At 37.0% G+C, this 17,999-nt stretch overlaps 1 long non-coding RNA gene across 1 annotated transcript; it reads right to left on the bottom strand.

The window, feature by feature from the left end:
- Nucleotides 1-2,272: 2,272 nt before the first annotated feature.
- Nucleotides 2,273-3,686, bottom strand: LOC121139891. The gene is made up of 2 exons (XR_005876711.1): nt 3,364-3,686; nt 2,273-2,313 (listed from the first exon to the last, which is right to left on the bottom strand). It is a non-coding gene; the product is annotated as an uncharacterized LOC121139891 (long non-coding RNA).
- Nucleotides 3,687-17,999: the final 14,313 nt, after the last annotated feature.

The following is a 17,999-nucleotide window of genomic DNA, read 5'->3' as shown; positions in this document are numbered from 1 at the left end:
ACTTCCGGAGGCATCACCATCCCTGACTTCAAGCTCTGTTATAGAGCTACAGTCCTGAAAACAGCTTGGTATTGGCACAAAAATATACAGGTAGACCAATGGAATCAAATTGAAAAACCTGCTATTAACCCACACATTTATGAACAGCTGATCTTAGACAAAGAAGCTAAAACTATACAATGGAAAAAAAGAAAGCATCTTCAACAAATGGTGCTGGCATAACCGGATGCTGGCACGTAGAAGAATGCGGATCGATCCATGTCTTTTGCCATTTACAAAACTTAAGTTAAAATGGATCAAAGGCCTCAACATTAATCCAGTCACACTGAACCTCTTAGAAGAGAAAGTGTGTGGTACCCTTGAACAAATTGGTACAGGAGCTTCCTGAACATAACACCAGTAGCAGAGACAGTGAGATCAACAATTAATAAATGGGACCTCCTGAAACTGAGTAGCTTCTGTAAGGCAAAGGACACAGTTAGCAAGACAAAAAGGCAGCCCACAGAATGGGAAAAATATTCACTAACCCCACATCTGACAGAGGGCTGATCTCCAAAATTTACAAAGAACTCAAGAAACAAGTCTCCAAAACACCAAGGATCCAATTAAAAAGTGGTCAGCAGAACTAAATAGAGAATTTTCAATAGAGGAGTCTAAAATGGCTGAGAGGCACTTGAGAAAGTGCTCACCATCCTTAGCCATCCGGGAAGTGGAAATCAAAACAACTCTGAGATACCATCTGACTCCTGTCAGAATGGCTAAAATCACAAACACCAAGGACAATTTATGCTGGAGAGGATGTGGAGAAAGGGGAACACTCCTCCATTGCTGGTGGGAGTGCCAACTTGTTCAGCCACTTTGGATATCAGTATGGAGTTTCCTCAGAAAAATGGGAATAAACCTACCACAGGACCCAGCAACTCCACTCTTAGGCATATACCCAAAAGATGTACATTCATACAAGAACATCTGTGGTTAGCTGTGTGTGTCTGCTTCTGCTTCCATCAGCTACTGGGTGCAGGCTCTAGGATGGCATATGAGGTAGTCATCAATCTCATTATCAGAAAAGGGCATTTAATTAGCCTCTTGACTGTTGCTTAGATTATTAGTTGGGGTCATCCTTGTAGATCTCTGTACGTTTTCCTCATGCCACATTTCTCTTTGAATCTACAATGGCTCCTCTATTATAGTATCTCTCATCCTGCTCTCCTTTATTCTTCCCCTGACTCCATCTTCCTGCTCTCCCATCCTCTTCTTCCCTTCTTTCTTCTAACTCCCTCTCTCCTTTCCCCATGCTCCCAGTTAGCTCAGGAGATCTTGTCCCTTTTCCCTTCTCCAGTCCTTATAGCTGGGACACCAGCACAGGACTATTCCAGACCCCTTGAACATGGATGTCAGTTTGGAGGTCTGGTTAATCTATGGGGCCTCTAGTAGTGGATCAGTATTTATCCCTAGTATAGGAATGGACTTTGGGAGCCCATTTTACACAGAGGCATACTCTCTCAGCCAGACACATGGGGGAAGGTCTAGGCCCTACTCCAAATGATATGGCGGTCTTTGAAGGTCTCCCATGGGAGGCCTCACCCTCACTGGGTAGCAGAAATGTGATGGGATAAGTGGTTGGTGGGGGACAGGGGAGGAGGGGATTGAGAGGGAACTGGGATTGACATGTAAAACAGGCTCGTTTCTAATTAAAAATATAATCTTTGGAATAAAGAAATTTTGATATAAATAGATTGAGAAATACAAGTGGTATTAGTCTCAGGCCTCCAAATGCATGAACACACATATGTATACATACCTGTCACTTCTGATCCCATCCCCACAAACCCATACATGAACTAGAAAAATTGTTCTAAATAATCTCATGTTCTAAATAATCTCAAAGGGACATTTATTTTCACTGAACCTTCAAAATAAACATATTGACTTGATTAAGTATATTTCTGAACATGGGGTACATGAATCAGTCAGTATTTATTGTCTTAAACCAAGGAATTACACAAGTACAGGAAACAAACCAGAGTTAGTGGGGAAAATGTCAATTTATAAGTGGCTATAATAAATAAAAGAATTTAGACCTAACCAACATGTTTTTTCCTGATTTCCAAAAGTAACAAAAACAGTTTCTTAGAATTGCATGAGTAGATACTTTTTCCTAACTAGTTTTAATTCCTAAAATTTTACTTATAAAACTAAACCAATTGTTTTGAATCTAAAATCTCTAATATTTAACCCCATTAATACTTAGTAAATAGGTCCAAGGAACATCTGATGGTGAGATCTTTTTATTCAGATTTCATAATTGTTTGCCTGAAAAAAAATAGATACAAAATATTTTTCATTTCATTTTTTAAAAAATTAGAGACTTGCATACTCAATATTTTCTTAATATTTATAATATTTATAAATTTTGGTGTATATTTGCATTATAAGTTGGCTTGCATTCTTAAAGACTCCTAAAATATATCCACTTCTTTACAAAATTTTAGTATTTTCAAAAATAATTATATACACATATATGCACATATATTGAGCAAGTGCCATTAAAAAACTATTAATCTTTCTGTGTAACCACTTCCCAAGTGCAATCCATTGAAAATTCCCCTTTTATTTGTACTGTCTTGTATCATCTAATAATTAGCTGTTAACATCCTTTATTCCTTTGAGTTTTTTAGAGTATAACTTAAAAAGACTATCAAAATTATCTTTTAGCCTTGACAGTCTTAGAAAAACTAGCAATTCAGTGTTTTTCCCTCACTCTGAACAATTCAATTACCTGTGAAATGACCAAGAGGTATTAATGTACATAATATATATACATATATACATATATAATGTATGTATGTGTGTACATATATATCAGTAGCATTAACACATATATTATATATACAAAAGTAGCATTAATAAATCTCTGTGTTTATTTCATTAGTAGTTAGTTTATAATTATTCTGATGCAATGCCAATTTACTCTAAACTTTAGACATTTTATAAGAAAAATAAAAAATATATTTACTGTATATTAATATAGCAAAAGCAATTAATATATGTTAAATATACAATGATATTATATTAGTATAATATATAATATATGAGTATATTAAAATATATTAAATATTCTCTATGGTATATTAAAACATATTAAATATTCTCTATGGCTTTACATGCAATCATTTGCCTCCCTCATATTCTTTCATACCTTTCTTCTTCCACAATTCAACTTAAACTAGACACCAAAATTACCACTTCCTTATTATTTTCAGATTAGCAATCCTATATCAAACGGCCAAGAAATTGCTTCCCTTTAATATCTGGGAAATATACAGTTTTCATGGCTTACATACAACAATAATAGAAACTGACCTGTGAGTCTTGTCATTTGGAAATTTTCCTTGCAAAGCTGTTGGTATATGACCACATTCTGTTTAGCGAAAGCGGGAATGAATCTGTCGTCTCCGAAAAGAAAGGAAGAAAGCGATGCATAGCTGTATGAAGAATATTATTAAAAGCAGGAGCAGGAAAGTCCAAGAGATTATAATTATGAAAAACAGAAATTCTTGTGTTTTATAATCTATAATCGTATCCATGAGTAAAGTTGGGGCTGGATGCTAGTGCTGAAGTCACGACAAGACGAAAAAACTGCCAAATATCTCTTGACAGTCACCCTAGTCCTTCCCTTTCAAGCAACCTTGTGATAAATCTGCAAGGCTTCATGGGCTTTGCCACTTACCTCACAGACCCATTCAGCAGTGTCAATTATCATGTCATTACCATGAGGTAGAGCAGTAGCCAGAGCAACTGGTGAGGGACACAGGCAGTTTACTCTTGATCAAAACCCTCTGAGTCCCAAAGCAGAGCAGTGTAAAAGGAAGCTTTTTCTTTGAGAGAAGCTTTCCCACCAGCCAGGTTCTAGGAGCTGCATCAGTCCCAAATAAACACACAGGAGGCTATATTAATTATGAAGCTGTTGGCCTTGCCTGTTTCTTACTGGCTAGCTCTGACTTAAGTAATTACCCCATAATTGTTAATCTAAGTATTTCTCTTACCGGAGAATAGTTCCGGGCTTCCTACCCCATGGCGTTACATCTTGACACTCCGTGTTTCTCCTACGATTTTAAGAAGTTTGCAATCTGTTTTCTATAGTGGATCAACAACTATAGTGAAATATTACCAACTATGAATACATTTTCTGTTTTTTTTTTTTACATTTTAGGAAACATTTGTCATTTACAACCTTTTACATGGAAGTCATCCAAATATTGTTCATAGTCACCTACGTAGGTGTCCTTTTGTCCTACAAGGATAGACATGGTGGCTAAGCAAAAACCATTTCTAGTGCAGATTTCAGGCAGCTTTCACTTCAATGTTTACCATCAGTCATCTACCATATCAGGCAGGCAGGAGTGGCAGCAGGAGGAAACTTGTTGGGTTATAATACTGGTGAATTTAGGCCTCCTGTGTAAGGACCCTTAGTCCTAAAATTGTTATGGCTCCTGTATGGATCTAGAACATGAAAATTCTTCAGTCTTTGACTACAGATGATATAGCTACAATCTTCGAAGTATCCCATACACATCAGAAGTCCTCGGTACTTCATGGCAGTCAGTATTATGGCTTTTGTGCAGGCTCAGGAAGTCAGAATTTTTCAGCCCTTGATTATATCTAGTGTTACAGCTCATGACCTAGGTCTGAGACACTTAACTCTGAAGACTTGACAGCTCTCTAGAACTTCTTAGGATAATAACTGAAGTTTTCTTTCATTTTGTTTTCCCCAGACTGTTAGCCATATTCAGTCTCAGTCTTCAGCCCTCTCTTGTCTGCTTCTTCTGGTCTTCTTCCTATCTTAGTAGAATTCAAGCTGTTCAACTAATTCTTTAGCTGCCATTACAGCTATTTACCTTGTCCTTTTGTAGCTCAACCTGATGATAGCAGTCACTATCACTGCAACCCACTGCCATTGCTTTATTGGGAATACTGCTTCTTTCCTAATGTTACTAGCTCACCCAATACTGTTACAAATGAGTGAGAAAAGCCTTTTATTGGGATCGCTGGAACAACCTGTTTCTTTACCTCAAGAGGAATTTGTATCAATCATAAATGCCTATTTATTTTTTACTAACCATAGTTATGTACTTAACCTAACCACAGTCTTGCCCCTTAGCACCAATCATATCCATTTAAGGGTGTGTTATGGACCAACAATATCCTTGCTTCTTAACAGTAATCACAACAGTACTACTGTGTGTAGGAACACCATTCATTTGAGCAAAGAATAAATGGTTGTTTGGTTATCTGGCGTCCATCAAAGCTTGTGGAAGCAAAAATCAAGTATAAACTGTTTCAAACAGGTTATGCTATACCTTCAGGATCCAGAGCAATCAGCTATGAATATAGCGCAGCTTTCTCAAGGTTTCTTTGAAATGTTCCAAATGGCTGGTGTTGGTATAAGGAGAATTTAGCTGACTGGTCTGTTGTGCTTTACTTAAGAAAACCAGGATAGCAAGGGAGAGTCCAATAGCTGCTAATTAGAAAATCAAATTGCCCCATGACGCAAGTCTCTGCTTATTCACAGGAAAATAAAGAGCAGAAAGATTGCTTTTACTAAGGCTTAAAAAGTCATTAATATTATAGTAAACTGAATAGATTTTTAACAGTGCTTAACAACTTCCCAGTGCTCTTGGGAGAAATGGTTATATTTCTGCTTTCTTGGTGTTATATTACATGTCACTGTGATTCTGTTTTGCATTTACTTGATGACTAATTGTTCCTATTATCTTCTCAAATGCTTATTGACCACTGGTTTAATTCTCTTCAATGAAATATCTATTGAATTAAAAAGTATGTTATTTGTAAAGGGTGATGTTTCTCTGATTTCTCTTTCAGCCCTTTTATCATCTGTATATAGTAGGGCTACTGATTTTCTTGAGTTGATCTTGTAACCTGCCACTTTGCTGAAGGTGTTAATCAGCTGTAAGAGTTCCCTGGTAGAGTTCTTTGGGTCATTGATGTAAACTATCATATCATCTGCAAACAGTGAAAGTTTGACCTCTTCCTTCCCAATTTGTATCCCCTTGATCCCCCTTTGTTGTCGTATGGCAATAGCTAGAACTTCAAGTACCATGTTGAAAAGGTATGGAGAGAGTGGACAGCCTTGTTTTGTTCCTGATTTTAGAGGAATTGCGTTGAGTTTCTGTCCATTTAGTTTGATGTTGGCTGTTGGTTTGCTGTATATAGCTTTTATTATGTTTAAGTATGTCCCTGTTATCCCAGATCTCCCTTTACAATTGCCACGAACAACATAAAATACCTTGGGGTAACGCTAACCAAACAAGTGAAAGACCTGTATTGTAAGAACTTTGAATCTTTAAAGAAAGAAATTAAAGAAGCCCTCAGAAAATGGAAAGATCTCCCATGCCCTTGGATAGGTAGGATTAATGTAGTAAAAATGGCAATCCTGCCAAAAGCAATCTACAAATTCAATGCAATCCCAATTAAAATCCTAGCACAATTCTTCACAGACCTTGAAAGAACAAAAATCAATTTTGTATGGAAAAACAAAAGACCCAGGATAGCCAAAACAACCCTGTTCAACAAGGCAACATCCGGAGGCATCACCATCGCTGACCTCAAGCTCTATTATAGAGCTATAGTCCTGAAAACAGCTTGGTATTGGCACAAAAATAGACAGGTAGACCAATGGAATCGAATTGAAAATCTGGGTATTAACCCACACACGTACGAACATCTGATCTTTGACAAAGAAGCTAAAAATATACAATGGAATAAACAAAGCATCTTCAACAAATGGTGCTGGCATAATTGGAGGCTGGCATGTAGAAGAATGCAGATTGATCCATGTTTATCGCCATGCACAAAACTTAAGTCCAAATGGATCAAAGATCTCAACATAAATCCAGCCACACTGAACCTCTTAGAAGAGAAAGTGGGTGGTACCCTTGAACGAATTGGTACAGGAGACAGCTTCCTGAACATAACACCAGTAGCACAGACAGTGAGATCAACAATTAATAAATGGGACCTACTGAAACTGAGAAGCTTCTGTAAAGCAAAGGACACAGTCAGCAAGACAAAAAGGCAGCCCACAGAATGGGAAAAAATATTCACTAATCCCACATCTGACAGAGGGTTGATCTCCAAAATTTACAAAGAACTCAAGAAGCCAGTCTCCAAAACACCAAAGGACCCTATTAAAAAGTGGGCTGCAGAACTAAATAGAGAGTTTTCAATAGAAGAGTCTAAAATGGCTGAGAGGCACTTGAGAAAGTGCTCACCATCCTTAGGCATCCGGGAAATGCAAATCAAAACAACTCTGAGATACCATCTGACTCCTGTCAGAATGGCTAAAATCAAAAACACCAATGACAATTTATGCTGGAGAGGATGTGGTGAAAGGGGGACACTCCTCTATTGCTGGTGGGAGTGCCAACTGGTTCAGCCACTTTGGAAATCAGTATGGAGATTCCTCAGAAAAATGGGAATAAACCTACCACAAGACCCAGCAACTCCACTCTTAGGCATATATCCAAAAGATGCCCATTCATACAACAAAGATGTCTGTTCCACTATGTTCATAGCAGCTTTATTTGTAATTGCCAGAACTTGGAAGCAACCTAGATGTCCCTCACCTGAAGAGTGGATAGAGAAAATGTGGTACATCTACACAATGGAGTACTATTCAGCAGAAAAAAATAATGGAATCATGAGATTCGCAGGCAAATGGATGACACTAGAAGAAACCATCCTGAGTGAGGTAACCCAGTCACAAAAAGAGAAACATGGTATGTACTCTCTCATATATGGATTTTAGACATAGATCTGGGGAGTGCCAGCCTTCAATCCTATGGCCAGAGAGTCTGGGAAACAGAAACTTTATTTAGTGGCTGATCGAAGAAGAGGCAGACTCCCTTGGTTAAGTACTGAGCTGAACTCAAGAAAGCCAGTAACAGAGAGGGAGGACTGATGATCAAAGGGATTAAGACTGGGCTGGTTTAACCCCCAGAAACAGCTGACCAGACAAAGGTTAACTCTTGAATCCCAGGCAGCAGCCTGGGAAGCCAGCATGGGACTGATCAAGACCCCCTGAATGTGGGTGTCAGTGAGGAGGCCTAGGGAATCTATTGAGCCTTGGGCAGCAGATCAGTACCCATCCCAAGTATACACACGGACTTTGGACTCCCATAGAACAATGTGAGGTGCACTCTCACCCTGAACTCTTGGGGAAGGGTCTAGGCCCTGCCCTATATGAAATGACAGACTATGGACACCCCCATGGAGGGCCTCACCCTCCCTGGGGAAATGAGGGGATAACGGGGGGGGGTGAGGGCTTGGGAGGGAGGGAGGGAATGGGAGAGGGACCTGGAACTGACTTGTGAAGCAACCTTGTTTCTTATCTAAATTTAAACTGGAAAATAAAATTTAAAAAAAGTATGTTATTATCGAATATATGTACACATGCATGCCATATTTACACAGCTGTTCACCTTTAGTGAGTGTGTGTGCATGTATGTGTGAGTGAGAGACAGAAACAGAGAGTCAGAGACACAGGGAGACAGAGACAGGGTATAAGGGTGGTAGCTTTTAGGAGTCTATTTCTCCTTCCACCATGTAGGTTCCTGATAGCAAACAGGTCTAGGCTTGGCAGCAAGGGCCTTTACTCAGTGAGATACCTTGGCAGTCCTCTATTGAAAATTTACTCCCTATTTATAGTTTATTTTTGTTATTGAGTGATAGTTTTGTAAATATACTTTTTATAATGTCATTGCCACACATTATTTGAAAAATCATTCTCCCACTCTGTGGGTTTTTGTGATAGTCTTTTAATTATGCTCATTTTCACTTTTATGAAATTCTCCTTAAATAATTTTCTTTTACAGTTCATACTATTGATATTTATCTGTGAAGTTCATATCTTATTACAGTTGCAAAATCCTCTTTCTGTTTTTCAGTAATAGTTTTATAATTTTAGTTTTCATATTTAGAAATCTCATGTTTTGTGTGATTTTTTATGTATAAAATTTTTATTTCTGACATGTTCAATTTTCTAAAAATCATTGTAAAAACTACTAATCATCTGGATAGTATCTTAATATTATTATCATAAATCAGTGACTATAAAATGAAGTGCTTACTTTTACACTCTTGATCATAGTCTTTTGATCTGCATGTATATACTTATGTTTGTATAGTATGTATATGTATTTTGTTCTTTGAGTATTTCATATGTGTACTTGAATTATGACCATAGTCACATACCCCCATTTCAAACCTTCAAACCCTACTTTACATCTTTCCCAGTGCATCCCCATTCTATCTTCATGTATTTGTCTTTTCTTCTTCTTTTTCTTTGTTTAATTAGTGCTGCTTATACATGCAAGGCATGGAGCCATCCATCATGTAGACACATCCTCAAAAGAAGAATGCTTCTCCATTCTCTGGAAGCTATCAACTACAAAAGCTCATCAATATAGGGTGGGACCCTGAGAGTACCTCACAATCAACGTCAGAATTTGGAATAGCTTGATCTTAAGTGGTCTTGTTGAGACATCCATACCTGCTGTGAATTCATGAATGCACTAACCATGTCATTTCCATTAGACAGAATTTCAAATAAAACCCTGCCTATTTCTGGTTATTATATCTTTTGCAACCTCTTTCAAGATGTTTCTTGAGCCTTGGTGAAGGGATGGGAAGTTGATAGTGATGCTCCATATAGGGTTGGGTGCTCAGAGTCTCTTATGCTCAACACGTTGACCCAGTATGAGTCTCTGCATTGATTGTTGCTTACTACAAAAGGAAACTGCTCTAACCAAGGTCAAGAGTTACCCAAGCTTGTGGGCATAAACATAAATATTTGGAAGGCAATTTGGCAACAGTTATTTAGGATTATTCTAGATCCTCCCTAGATTCTACCCCACAATCTCCACAGGTATGTGCTCTACCTTAGGGCCTCCATAGGTTCTCCACCATGACTTCCACAGTCATAGGGTTTTGAGCAGAATTATAAAACTAGGCATGAAATTCCCTCTTGTGGGGCAGTCCTCAAATATAACCAGAACAAGTTTAGTTATCCCCAAACAGTTATGCCCCTATTGTAGCAGAACATACATTTTGCCTGTCAGATCAGTAGTGTAACATGGAGGGTCCAGCACTGGACAAGACCATTTGTTTATTTTCTGCACAGCAGGTTATATAACTCTTTCCTGAACTACAAAAATTAGCCAACAACAGGAAAATTTCTAGGTTAGTTTGAAATAGACTTCCCTGCAACCTTGTGCAAATGTTTACACTGTCTTCAGCAACAGTCTCTCACCATGTAGTTGTGGTTGGTAACCAATGGCAATGCCAGTAGCTTATGTTGTTTTAGAGATCTCTGAGGTTATCTTGACAGCGAACTGTAGACAGAGCTTCTTTCTGGCCTGGTCCCACATTTGTTTAGCCCCAAATAAATACAGAGTCTTATAACTATAAACTGTTTGGCCAATGGTTCAGGCTTCTTATTGGCTATCTCTCTCCTAATTATTAACCAATTTCTATTAATCTATATGTTTCTACATGGTTTTCTCTTACCAGAGAATGCGCAGTCCTATCTTCCCAGCAGCTGCATGGCTCCTTTCTGGTGGCTTCTCTCTGCCTCCCTCTTTCTAGAATTCACCCTGACTCATAGCCCTGCCTACACTTCTGGCCTAGCCACTGGCCAATCAGTGTTTTATTCATCAACCAATAAGAGAAACATATGCACAGAAGGACATCCCCCATCAATTAACACATAAACAGGTATCTCATGCTTTATAGTGTAATTTTCGATTAATAATCTATGATTTCTGGGAGTGGAATTGCCTGTTCCTGCAGAGGAAGTCCCTTTGAACTCTTTTAAATTTTATATGTTTTTAAATTACCCTGCTAACTAATGTGTTTCCACATGGCTTTTTCATTCATCCTTAGCTTTTGTTAATTTTTAACAACTCCCATTTTCCCAATCCCTCAGCTTTAATTTCTTCTTAATACTTTAAGCCCCCCAATATTATCTCTCATTTTTTTGCCACATTTATTCTACTATGCCTCAATTATATGTTTTAAATTGGGTCAGGAGATAGTAGGATTCCTTATGCTTTTTACACACCCTATCCTGCACACTATGATGTTCCCATATTCTTATATCCCTATCTGCTTAAGCTTTCTTATGATTATTGAAATAATCAGTAAGGTTTATTCTGCTCCTTCATGGGTAATTTTCATATGTCAAACCAAGGTTGAATTGTAGCAAAAATCATAGATGTTTTGACTTATGGTTCATTTTTTCCCTTTCTGTCTATATTTTGGTTTCTGAGCTTATCCTTATTATTTATGACTCATTCTGTGATGTAGTTATGACATGTTGGTCCCCAGCTCATAGTACTATGTAATGGTTATTTGAACATATAACTGCTAATGTCCTCAACGGATCAATTCGTTAACAAGTTCAATATTTAAATATCTATTGGAGGGTGACTGCCTTTGTAGGATTATGTTGTTCCTCAACCCTTTTTATTTACCACACATTTCCACCATGATTTCTGTGCCTTATCACTAGCGTGATAGCTATGGAGCTAGCTAGATTTTAATAGAACGCTTAGAAACCAGAAAAAAATCAATATTTTTGTTGTTAAAGTAGTTTTTGTAGATATTTTGTCCTACCAGTGTGACATAAAAATAAAGGATATTATTTTGTTATCGATTTGCTTTGAGTTTTTGTTACTTTAAAACTTAATCTCACTATGTAGCCTAGAACTTCCTATGTATACCAGAATGGCCTCAGATTCACAGTGACATGCCTTCTAAGTACTCAGATTAAAGGCATGTACCAGAATATCTTGAAACGGATATTACTCAATAGCCTTTCTTTTATTTCTGTCCATTATAGTTTGACTATTAAAGGTGTTACTAGCCTCCAAATGTGGGGGAAAAATGGTCCTCCTCTTTTCTCCCTTTTAAAAAAGTAACGGCATTTCTTCCTACTTAGATGTTTAAAGGAATAAACAAGAAAGCCCATATGGGCTTGTAAAATATGAGAGAAATATGAAAATTATTGACCCAAATTCTTTGCTCTAAGTCTTTTATAATTTGTTATTTACTTACTTTTATGTAATCTTTGTTTTCATTTAGAGATTCTTCATTTCATAAGGTTTCAATAATTTGTTACCATACATTTATTTAAATTTGAAAACATTTTCCTCAATTTTATTTAGGATTTTTTTACTCAAACATCACCTTTATTCCCTTAGAAATCTTAGGTGAAGTTTGCATCAGTTTTTTTTTTTAATGTTGGCGAAGGTCCATCTATTTGCACTGTCAATTCTTCTATTCTTATTATTTAATTTTTCAATAGTTTTTACTACTCTGTATCATTGCTTCCTTCTGTTTGCTAATTCCAAATATCAGCAAAATTAAAAAAAGAAAAAGAATGTGATAACTCTTATAAAACTCTGGATCAGATGTCAACTTGATGCTTTTTTATTTTAATACCAGCTGAAATTGCAATGTGAAGACTTAACAGATTGTTCAGAACTGTTAACCATTTCATAGCAGTTGATCTGGGCAATAGTCTAAGAGCTCAGCTGAGGCTGTTGACTAGAAACTTTTCACATTCCCTCTTGCATGGACAAATAATGGCACTCAGACTTCTTACAGAAAATCAGCTTTCTCTGAGAATTATCATCCCCAGAAAATAAGCTTTATACTAATATATAAAATAAAATATTTAAAAAGAAGAAACAAAAATTCATTAGCAGACCAGGAAAGCCTAGTTGCAAAGTATTTGGACACTTTTGAGAAGTCAAATATGAATTGTAAATTTATATGCGGAATACTGTTATATACAGGTATTTCAGAGTCATAAAAGTTCTGAGAAACGATGCATTCTACACTGTAGTTCTGAAAGATACAGCCAAAGTACTTTTAAGACAAGAGTTCATGTTGTAGCCCAGAAAAGCTTGGAACTCCTTATGATTTTTTGAATTTCATCAGTATCTACAGGAATGTTTCTCTTTACATTTATAATTGTACTAATTTGGATCTTCTCTCTTTCATTTTTAAATTTAGGTAAAAGTTTGTAAATGTTAACCTGTTCATAGAACCAACTATGTTTCATTGATTCTTTTTTTTCTATTCTATTTCAATAATTTCTGACCCAGTTTTGATTATGTCTTCCCTTATAGTGTGATCTTGATTTTCCAAGGCCTTCATGCATATAATTAAATTATTAGTGTGCTATCTCTCTATTTTTTTAGATGTTGGTACACAGTGCTATAAACGTTCTTCTTTTAACTGCCCTCAATGTGTCCTATAGGATTTGGCATACTCTTCTTTAATTTTCATTCAATTTATAGGAATTTTAAATTTTCCTTCTTTTGTAAATTCTTCTTTCATATATTACATCTTGACTGCAGTTTCCTCTCCCTTTCCTTCCCTCAGTTTCCTCCCACACACCCCCTTTATCCCAGATCCACACCATCCTATCAAGGTTGGACTAGGCAACACAGTAGGATGAAAAGAATCTCACAAGTAGGAAAAAGAGTCCCCACTGTTAGGAGACACGCAAGAAAACAAAGCAATTCAGCCATAGCATATATACAGATGATCTAGGTCAGAACCTATAGGCTCTCTTATCTTTGTAAACCCCCATGAGTTTTAGTCAGTTTATTCTGTGGGTCATGTGTCCTGGTGTTTCTGGCCCCTCTGAAACTTCCTCTTCCTCCCTTGGAGGACTCTCTATATCTGTCTAATGTTTGGCTGTGGGATTCTGCATTGGCTCCCATTGGTTTCTGGATGAAGTACCTCTGGTCTCTTTGATGACAATTCTGCTAGTCTCTGGAACCAGAGCACTCTGCGGGCAGGACAAACTGTAGATTAAAGGTTTTATGGCTGGGTTGGTGTCCCAATCCCTCCACTTGAGCCAATTCAGACTCTATGTCTTCTATTACTAAGAGTCTTTGCTAGGGTCACTTTTGTAGATTCCATGGAGTTTTCTTCTTGATTTCTTCTTTCACCAAATTATCATAGGTAGTGTATGGCTAGAATTCATGAGGTTGTTTACATTCTGTTAATTTGTTGTTTTTATTGATATCAGCTTGATTCTAATATGGGCAGACAAAACGTAGGTTGTTGTTTCAATTTTCCTATATTTGTTGAGACATTCTTTGTGTCCTAACATATATTCAGTTTTGAAGAAAATTCAATTGACTACTAAGAAGAATATTTTTTAGTGTTTGGGTAGAATATTCTGGAAGTATACATTAGGTCCATTTGATTTATGATGCAATTTAATTTTACAATTTTTTGTTTTGTACAGATAATGTGTCTAGTGGTGAGAATGGGCATTGAAGTCAGTCACTAGCACTCTATTCCAGATAATCTATAGCATTCTAAGACTTTAGAGTGGAAGAATCTCCTGATCTTAGCTTGAGTGGATACCTAACAAACAAGTTGGGCTGGTTTAATGACTGGCAGCAGCATCACTCCTAGGAAAGTAGGTTCACCTTCAGCCATACTAAAGAGATAGGTAGAAAAATTAGTTCTTTAATGACATACTAAATTTCATTCTTAGAATCCTCACCAATAGTGTAGAAACTAATGTACCACAGCATACATATGCATACATCTCTGAATTCAGAGTTTCCTTTTTGCTGATTAATCCAGTATGACATGGCTACTTAAGAAACAGGACAACACTAGGGAGGCAAAAAGTGTGAAACAAATTCCTAATGAGTAAAATTTACATAATAAAAAGGAACAACCACATTCAGCATTTTCTCCCTGCAAAAATGACTTAGGGATTCCTTATAAACAGCCAGTTTCTTCTAAAGTTTTCAGCATCTACTAAAATAAAAATATAAAGAGTTTTCAATTATTATTTTCAATATCATGCTTAATAAAATTCAAAGTTTAAGAACATAATAGACACTTGGAGACAGACATCAAAGAGACCCTTCCCACAAACCTTCAGAAGCAATTTGACTCTAACAATTTGACCTTGAACTTCCAGTTTCTAGAACTCGAAAATAACACATTTCTTCTCTTCTCTGCCTTCCACTGTGTGGCACTTTATTTCAACAGACCTTGAAAAGGCATACATTGCACATGAATCAACTGGGTAACAGTTTTTGAATGAGTTCTGTTCTTTTTTGATACCATTCTATTTGTCACTTAAAATCTCTTTTAAAAATCTTAAGATCATAAATATCAGTGGGAGAGTATTTGCATGGACTACACTTTGGATTTCAATCCTTCTATTATAGCAAACAAACTAACAAAGAAATCTCCAAGGGCATGAGAGATGGCACACCGGGTAAGAGAGACTGCTGTACAAGCATGAGAACCTTAGCCAGATTCTCGGAATCCACTTTAAAAGGTATGTAATACTACATAAATCTGTATCCACAATGCTGGAAGGTACTGAAAGATGAGGAACTGGAGGAGCACTGGGACAGTCTATCTAGTTTGCCAGCCTAGCCAGATATCTTAGTTAGGGTTTCTATTTCTGTAAAAAGACACCATGATGAAGGCAAGTCTTACAAAGGAAAACATTTACTGGGCTGTCTTAAAGTTTCAGAGGTTTAGTTCATTATTTACTATGGTGGGAAATATGGCTATATGTAGGCAGACATGGTGCAGTGGCAGTAGCTAAGAGTACTACATCTGTATCCAAAGACAGCAGAGGAAGACTGTGTGCCACACTTGACACAGTTTGAACATATGAGACCTCAAAACCCACCCCCACAGTGACACTTTTCCTCCAATAAGGCCACACCTACTCCAACAAGGCCATACCTCACAATAGTGCCACTCCCGATGGGCCAATCATTGAAACTCATGAATCTATTGGGACCATTCCTATTAAAATCACCACAGCAGGGAAAAAAGTAATGAGTTATTGTGGAGTATTATTCATCTGTGGAACATTAGTGTTCGTGATTCAAAGATATGTTGCATTCTTTTATGTTGCATTTGTTTAATGTCAGGACCAGCTGATCTGTGGAGCATGCCTGAAGAATGGAGTGAGTATAGAGAAATAAACAATAGACAGAAGATAGAGTGAGGCGGGCTCTCAGTGAATATTGTAGCAGTCTCAAATTTATTTCTTATAGCCCTTTTATATCCAAAGCACAAGTGGAAGACAAAAAAAAATCCTGAAAATGCTACAAAGAACAATCAAACATAATTACCTTCTTAATTCTCAAAGCATATAGCAACCACACCCTAAGTCAAACATCCTGTTTTATGGTCTTGAAGAACAAGACATCAAATAGCCATATCTTTGGCCAAATATCCTGTTATTTGGCCTTGAGTAGCAAGAATAAGTTTGAACTTAGAAGAAAGATAGACATAAATATAAAAGAGGTAAACGATTTCAAAACAAATATATAACTATGAAGAATGTGTGTGTGTATATTCAAACTAGCTAGCTTCCTCAGATGAGATTAGAAATATTCAAATAATCCATCTTTTTTTGTTTGTCTGTGCTACTACAACAGATCCAGAGATAGGTGATTCATAAGTATGGAAATATATTTCTCATACATATGGAGGTTACAAATCATATATTAAGGCACCAGATCCCAGATGTCTTTTGTAAAGTACAAAATCTGCATGCAGAGATTAGCTTTGCATAATTTGGATCTCTATAAAAGAAAACAAAGTATGATTCTACAAGCATAATTCCTGTCTGTATTTCCCTCAAGTGTTCTGTTTGCTTTTTTTCAGTATCAACATCAAATGTCATTTTATAATATAGTTAATAAAATTTTAACTTCTTTTATTGTGTCAAAATGATACAAACCTCGGTAAACCTCTATTTTCAAAATATGTTGACTTTAGGTTAGAACAAAATTAGGACAAGGTCAGTAATTTTAGACTTCATCTTTGTTTGGTGTCTCAGGTTTTAGAAGAAGGAAATTTGGAAAAGTTCAGTTTTTCAAAGGATAGTTAAATCTAAGGACTAAAAATGAAGCCAGGCGGTGGTGGCGCACGCCTTTAATCCCAGCACTCGGGAGGCAGAGGCAGGCGGATCTTTGTGCGTTCGAGGCCAGGCTGGACCGATAGCCTCCGAAACAATACAGAGAAACCCTGTCTCGTAAAAACAAAAAAAAATGATATAGCAACCCACTTGACTTATTGCATTATAAATATGCTGTTTAATAGAAAGACATAGAACTTTCAAGTCCAGTGGTTCTTATAATCAGTACCCATGTCTGTGTGCTGTGTATTGTTTTCTCTAATGTGGAAATAGGCATTGATTCTATGTAAACAAAACAACACGTTATAAGTGTCAGCATTGACTTCCAAGTTTGTGATGAAAACACTGAGATTTCCACATCGGTATCACTCAAGACACTGATCTTTGGAAATGCCAATATAGAGAAAAATGGATTTCTCCAGGTTGGAAATTGCTTCAACCTCTCAATAGTGTATGGGCAACCTTCAATTAAACCTTCAGATAGGTGGGCAGTTAGGAATGATGTGTAGATGAGAAATCTGAAGCCACAACTGTCCTACAAAATGTTTCTAGAATTTCCAAGCCATAGAAAATGACTAATAAAAACTTGTTGCAAAAAACTACTAGTAGTTATTTGTGGGCAGCAATTAATCATTTTGTAAGGGAATGTGTGATGGGAGACGTCATTCTGTAAATCTGTCTGTCTTATTGGTTGTTGACTAAAGCACTGTTGGCTGATAGGAAAGCAAGATAGGTGGAACTAGAAGTCAAGGAGGATTCTGAAAGAGAGGGGCAGAGTCAGACACCATGTAGGCCGCCAGAGGAGTAAGAGGTTGGGACCCTTTTCTCTGGTAAGAAAAATACTTAGATTAACAATTATGGGTTAAGCTGGGCAGTGGTGGCACATGCCTTTAATCCCAGCACTCAGGAGGCAGAGGCAGGCGGATCTCTGTGAGTTCGAGGCCGGCTGGACCGACAGCCTCCAAAACAATACAGAGAAACCCTGTCT

The sequence above is a fragment of the Mesocricetus auratus genome, unplaced genomic scaffold, assembly GCF_017639785.1.
Source record: "Mesocricetus auratus isolate SY011 unplaced genomic scaffold, BCM_Maur_2.0 Super-Scaffold_100003, whole genome shotgun sequence".
Classification (NCBI taxonomy): Eukaryota; Metazoa; Chordata; class Mammalia; order Rodentia; family Cricetidae; genus Mesocricetus; species Mesocricetus auratus.
The sequence above is the reverse complement of the archived record's forward strand: the minus strand, read 5'-3'. Positions and strand labels throughout refer to the sequence as shown.